Source organism: Herpailurus yagouaroundi, unplaced genomic scaffold (genome assembly GCF_014898765.1).
Source record: "Herpailurus yagouaroundi ecotype Mexico unplaced genomic scaffold, PumYag 159, whole genome shotgun sequence".
NCBI lineage: Eukaryota > Metazoa > Chordata > Mammalia > Carnivora > Felidae > Herpailurus > Herpailurus yagouaroundi.
This window is the reverse complement of record NW_024412400.1, coordinates 70,752,368-70,759,482: the sequence shown is the minus strand read 5'-3', so window position 1 is coordinate 70,759,482 and position 7,115 is coordinate 70,752,368. Positions and strand designations below refer to the sequence as shown.

The following is a 7,115-nucleotide window of genomic DNA, read 5'->3' as shown; positions in this document are numbered from 1 at the left end:
TTTTTTTTTTTTTTTTTTTTTTTTTTTTTTGATAATAGCCATCCTGACAGGTCTGAAGTGAAATCTCATCATAGATTTAATTTACATAGTTTTAATTTGATTAGTGACATTGAGTAATTAATTTTTTCCTATTCCTACTGACTATATGTATGTTTCCTTTAGAGAAATGTCTATTCAAGTTCTTAGCTCATTTTATAAATCAGGTTGTTAGGTTTTTTGCTATTGAGCTGTAGGAGTTCCTTGTATATTTTGGATATTACTCCTTTTTAGATATATGGTTTGCAAATATTTTCTCCCATTTTATAGGTTGCCTTTTCACTCTGTTGATCATTTTCTTTGCTGTGCAGAAATTTTTTAATTTAATGTGGAACCATGGGTCTATTTTTTACTTTTGTTGCCTGTGTTTCTGGTTTCATATCCATGAAATCATTGCTAGAACTCAAACCCAAGTTCAGCCAAACTCCAACCATCAGGGCCTTAATTGCTATGCAGTGTTGTCACCGATTTAAGGAGCAAAATGAAAAAGAAAACAAAAGTGCCACACCTTTCACCAGGCATGAAGAGAACTCACAGAGGAAGAGATGGAGTGGCTCCATCCGATGGCAGGATATTTCCTTAGATTCAAACACTATGTTGTGGCTTGGTTAGAAGCCCAAGCTTTAGACCCAGGTAGACTGCCATCAAATATTTGAGACTCAGTTTCTTGACCTGTGAAATAGGGATAAAAAGCAGTGTAATATTCTTGTTATTAGAATCAAATTAAATAATGTATATATAGTGCCTATTAAATAAATTGTAACAATTTTTTATCATGTATCTTCTGTTGGTCTAACAGCAAAAAGAAAAAAAAGAATGTCCTTTAGGGTGGAACAGAGAATTATTAAGACTAGAATTAACACTGCATTACCTCAAAGACATTTATCCAAGTATTTTTATTCATATATTGAAAATAATCTGTTTATTTATCTTCTAATAAGCACTTTTATCTTGTGGTTTTAAACAATATATGCACAGACAGTAAATAGCCGAGTGGTCTCTTCAAACTTGCATAAATTCCAATCCAGATTTTCACTCTCCAAACTAATTGAAAACAAATTCTGAAAAATCATGAAGGCAAATGGAACCAAAAAATCTGTAAGTATTCAAATAGGCTCTCAGGACCCCTCAGTAACATTAAAAAGTACCCTGAGAATGAATCAAAACAATATGATTGCTTGAAATTGTTGTGCATGTAAATATGGAATCAGTCCCAAAGGACTGGATGGGTAATAAGTATTTCTCTTTTATATGTCTGCTGGCTCTGACCCTGGAAACACTCAGCTGGGAACTGGTGTGTCTGCTCTGATGTCTGAGTGGACTACAGCTGGGCAACATCACCATGCCTGTGCATGAGAAAGAATGATTCTCCCTCCTCCCTCTCAATCTATCTGACATCTGCTAATGAAGTCCAGAGGACAGACTTTGCAAAGCCCATCCCTCCTGTAGAGGGGGGACATTTGGTGAAATGATGAATGGCCTATACCCAAGCTAAATAGACAAAAAGAGATTAAATGTAAGCAGTTGAACAAAATGAAGCATACAAATTATAGCAGACATCAGTACCTTCTTTCCCAATTACTCTGATAGGAACACCACCCCACCCATTAGGTGTTTGCAAAGCAAACTTTCACTTTGTGTTAATTAACAAAATATATATCTACAAGAATTACATGGTTGTCCCACGTATAGCTTTCTGTTAAGTAGTGAATTGTCTTTTGTTAACTACAGTGAAATTAATGTCCTTTTTAACATTTGCTAAATCTGTACGGTTTGTTGTTGTTGTTTAAATACAATGGAACAATTCAGTAAGGTATTATAAGATTTCATCTAGTGAGGATAAAAGTTAATGCTGTCTAGAAAGCAAGGCTTAAAATTTCTTGAAGCTGTGTTTACCATCCTGCCTAAATTATGCAGGCAGAGCTTATAAACTATTAGGGCCTTTAGATCTTTAGATTGGAAACATTTTCAGATTTAGAAAAGCTTCATTGTTTGATTTGAACTTTTCTGTTTCAAATAATTAGGGTGGAATGGGAACATAATCCTCTAACATGTTTTTTCCTCAGAGAAGTCTGAGGAATGTCGCATAAAGATGCAATCTGGGAAAAAAAGAAAGAAAGGTGAAAAAAAATTCTGTTCCTTTTCACTTAATACCTAATAACAAAATTGCAAAATATAGAACATGATGGTTAGTGTTATCTTTTACTGGAATATGTCAATTTCCCCAGAGACACTATGCAAGTAAGTATTTGAAACACAGCTGTGGAATATTTGAAGATACTCCTCTTTGAGGCTTTTCTACACCTGTTCCATGGCAGCTATCCACCCACCTTTGCCTCCATCCAGGTAAAGAAATAAATAAAACAAACAAAAGGACTATTCTTCTTTGACATATATTTTGTATTTTGTTACCTGTTTTACATCTTTGCAATTCTGGATAAAATAAGCTTTGAGAGAAAACGTCCACTTTCAATTTCATATTTGATTTCGTGAGCTAACCTTAGCTAGCTGCCCCTTTGAAATCACAATGGAGTCTTAAAATCATTTAAAGTGTTATTAATTTAGCAGTTGCACAGTGATGGATTTTTCAGATTGCTCATACATAGATCTCTTGACTGAAAATGTGCATAGCCTTGTTTCCTTAACTATCACTGCCATAATTTCCATGAAGGATGATATTCCACAGCAAAATTACTGATAACCAAATGAACTGCCATTAGATAACTCCATTATTTAGGCTAATGTAGACTTTAGCTGGTCATATTACTTTGTGAAAAGCTGATGTAAATATTTCCAAATAAAACTATTTTTAGAATACAGGCTTTAGTTTCTGTCTTTTAACTACTAACAACCAAGCATAAATTCATTACAGACTTGTAAACTCAGATGTGATTAATATTTCTCTACTACATGAAAATGAGTTTGAAAATATAGGTAGAGCCCTAATTATGCTTAATTCAGTTCATAAATGTCCAAAATAAAACAACCTCAGATTGTTACATATATCTCTACCCTTGATTTCAACATGGCAGTTCACAGTCTTAAAAAATAAAATAAATAAATAAATATTTTTTTTTTAAAAGGAGCAAAAAGCCATTTCATTTTCACTGCATGCTGAATGCATTTCAGGTCATTATTTTTATGAATAGAAAATGTGAAGGTCATTTAACCTCATCCTTACAATTAACAATTACTATCAGTTCAGAGCTGTGGGAATATCTGTGAATCTAAGTTTTGCTCAGGGAAGTTCCAGCTAGGAAAGAGACAGGAGATAAAACAAAAGGGCCTTCCTCATTTAAATTCCTGAGTAAATACTACCACATTACCAGCTCTGAATAATTAACTTCCATCCACTGTGCCAAAAATGACGCACTGTATCTGGAATCCATCTTTTCAATAAATACCCCAGAAAGAAACCACCATAGAAATCATGACTGCTATTACTTCACTAAACTTTTTACTTACTCAAATCATTTTCTGAAAACCATCATTAGAATCAAATTAAAATAAAGCTGAGGTTTTCTGAATAAAACTGTCAAAAAAGATAAAAGTTTTGCATTGACAGTAAAGCAAATGATTTTTTCCACTCTGTTGAGGTTGCATAAGAGCGCAGTATATCTGAATGACTTATGGTCCATTAATGACAGATTAACAGCTGGAGGAGGGGAGATCTTTCCAAGAATAGTTTTCAAATGAATGAAACTTCAGGCCTAGAGGCAATGGGAAATGCAAAGTGTGGGGAACTGGGGGAGGATGTGGGTGGAGGAATCTTATAAGATCAGACTTTCATAATTCATTAAAATCACTGAAAATGACAGAGTGTGATCTGAAATGAATTTTCCATATTCACTGGGGAAGAGGTCATAGTTACTAAGTCCTTGAAGGTGACTACAGGAGGTAGAGACCCAACGTGAGTATATTTGTGCAGCATACCTGAACAAAATAAGACTTGCTAAGACAGAACATAGTGAAGGATTCTACCTACGTGGTTTTGTTCACCGGGATTCTTTTGTCATAATGAAACACCAAACACTGCACGCAGCCAGACTTCGGTGGAGTGTGGGGTGGGGGTGCAGATACTAAAAAGGTATTTGATGTATACAAATTTACAAAGACCAGTCCCATATTCTGGAATGATAATTATACCATATATATACTTAAATACAATTATAAAAAATAAATTGAAAAAATAGAACAGCTAGCTTTCATTTTTTAGGTTGACTTTCTGGGTAGCCTAAATTTAATTTTTTTATCATAAAAGCAATTCATGCTTTTATAGATATTATAGAAATCTGGTAAAATAAATGAATAAAGTAGAAGTCACTTCCCAGTAATATCCATATTTAAATTTTAGTGTATTTCCTTCCATCATGTAATGTATTTATTCATAACAATTTTTTCAATAAGAGTGAAATGATATTGAATGTACATCACATTATGTTGGGAACATAGGAGCCATTTAGCCTTGCTTTTGAAGTCAGTGATCTATCTTGATGTAAATCCAGCAGCCTTGGCAATCTATTATGGCTACTAGACCAAGGCATATTTATTTTTCTATCTGGCCAGTGCTGGATTTGTGTGCTCAGTATTCATTAAAGATACTATCAGTAACAGTGATCGTAGCATATATATAGCATCCTTACATATATAACTCTACCTAAATTCCTAATGCAAATACAGAAATTGTAGATGACTTCACTACCTAAAGGTTCAACAAGTACATCTTCATCTAGCTTCTGATGTCTTTTTTTCAGATTCCATCAATGAACAATAAACTTTACTCTTCAATAATAAAGAATTTTGACATAGGTCAAACACAAGAGTGGAACATGACCCAACACACACAGAAACTAATAATCTTGTTAAAAAAGAAATAACCCACTGCGTAATGAAAAAAATAGATTAATTATGATGATAGAAATACTACAAAACTGATTAGAATAGTGTCTATCTGCATTAAGTATTTTTCTTTAAAGGTGATTAATTTTATTTTACTGAATCCTTCCACATTCATATTTTCTTTAATTCAGAATAAATGATAATAGTCAAAGATCATATATCTCTTAGAGGGAGAAAAGTTGGAGATAATTTCTTATGAAATTTTCGGCTTTACGAAGTTGCTTAAGGATGAGTACTCAGGCATAAAATTTGTCTTATTTAAATCAAATCTTCAAGGAAATTGAAGAAGATATAAAGAAATAGAAAAACATTCCGTGCTCATAGATTGGTAGAATAAATATTGTTAAAATGTCAATACTACCCAAAGCTATCTACACATTCAATGCAATCCCAATCAAAATTGCACCAGCATTCTTCTTAAAGCTAGAACAAGCAATCCTAAAATTTGTATGGAACCACAAAAGGCCCCGAATAGCCAAAGTAATTTTGAAGAAGACCAAAGCAGGAGGCATCACAATCCCAGACTTTAGCCTCTACTACAAAGCTGTAATCATGAAGACAGCATGGCATTGGCACAACAACAGACACATAGGCCAATGGAATAGAGATTCCAGAATTGGACCCACAAGAGTATGGCCAACAAATCTTTGACAAAGCAGGAAACAGCATCCAAAGGAAAAAAGACAGTCTCTTTAACAAATGGTGCTGGGAGAACTGGACAGCAACATGCAGAAGAATGAAACTAGACCACTTTCTTATACCACTCACAAAAATAAACTCAAAATGGATAAAGGACCTGAATGTGAGACAGAAAACCATCAAAACCCTAGAAGAGAAAGCAGGAAAAAAACCTCTCTGACCTCAGCTGCAGCAATTTCTTACTTGATACATCCCCAAAGGCAAGGGAATTAAAAGCAAAAATGAACTATTGGGACCTCATAAAGATAAAAAGTGTCTGCACTGCAAAGGAAACAATCAACAAAACTAAAAGGCAACCAACGAAATGAGAAAAGATATTTGCAAATGACATATCAGACAAAGGGCTAGTATCCAAAATCTATAAAGAACTCACCAAACTCCACACCCAAAAAACAAATAATCCAGTGAAGAAATGGGCAGGAGACATGAATAGACACTTCTCTAAAGAAGACATCCAGATGGCCAACAGGCACATGAAAAGATGCTCAACGTTGCTCCTCATCAGGGAAATACAAATCAAAACCACACTGAGATACCACCTCATGCCAGTCAGAGTGGCTAAAATGAACAAATCAGAAGACTATAGAGGCTGGAGAGGATGTGGAGAAACAGGAACCCTCTTGCACTGTTGGTGGGAATGCAAACTGGTGCAGCCACTCTGGAAAACAGTGGGGAGGTTCCTCAAAAAACTAAAAATAGACCTACCCTATGACCCAGCAATAGCACTGCTAGGAATTTACCTAAGGGATACAGGAGTACTGATGCATAGGGGCACTTGTACCCCAATGTTTATAGCAGCACTTTCAACAATAGCCAAATTATGGAAAGAGCCTAAATGTCCATCAACTGATGAATGGATAAAGAAGTTGTGGTTTGTATATACAATGGGATACTACTTGGCAATGAGAAAGAATGATATATGGCCTTTTGTCACAACGTGGATGGAACTAGAGAGTGTTATGCTAAGTGAAATAAGTCATACAAAGAAAGACAGATACCATATGTTTTCACTCTTATGTGGATCCTGAGAAACTTAACAGAATACCATGGGGGAGGGGAAGGAAAAAAAAAAGTTAGAGAGGGAGGGAGCTGAACCATAAGAGATTCTTAAAAACTGAGAATAAACAGGGTTGATGGGGGGTGAGAGGGAGGGGAGGGCAGGTGATGGGCATTGAGGAGGGCACCTGTTGGGATGAGCACTGGGTGTTGTATGGAAACCAATTTGACAATAAATTTCATTAAAAAAAAAAAGCAAAAAATAAATAAATAAATAAATAAATAAATAAATAAAGTCTTCAAGAAATCAAGAGGCCTTTATGCTCTTGACTATTGATGCATTAACTTAAATGCTTATGATAGTTTATTGTTATAATAAATATTGTGATAATAATCTCTAATTCCACTACCCTGGCGCAACAAGTTTTAAAATTTCCTTTTCCTGCCCATTTGAAATGCAAAATTTGTAAAAGTTACATTTACAG

At 34.6% G+C, this 7,115-nt stretch overlaps 1 long non-coding RNA gene across 1 annotated transcript in view; it reads right to left on the bottom strand.

Moving 5' to 3' along the window:
* Positions 1-347: 347 nt before the first annotated feature.
* Positions 348-7,115, bottom strand: part of LOC121034014 (uncharacterized) — a 30,621-nt gene continuing 23,853 nt past the window's right edge. Inside the window, exon 5 of the long non-coding RNA XR_005792251.1 lies at positions 348-708. This is a non-coding gene — a long non-coding RNA (uncharacterized LOC121034014). The remainder of the gene's footprint in view (positions 709-7,115) is intronic.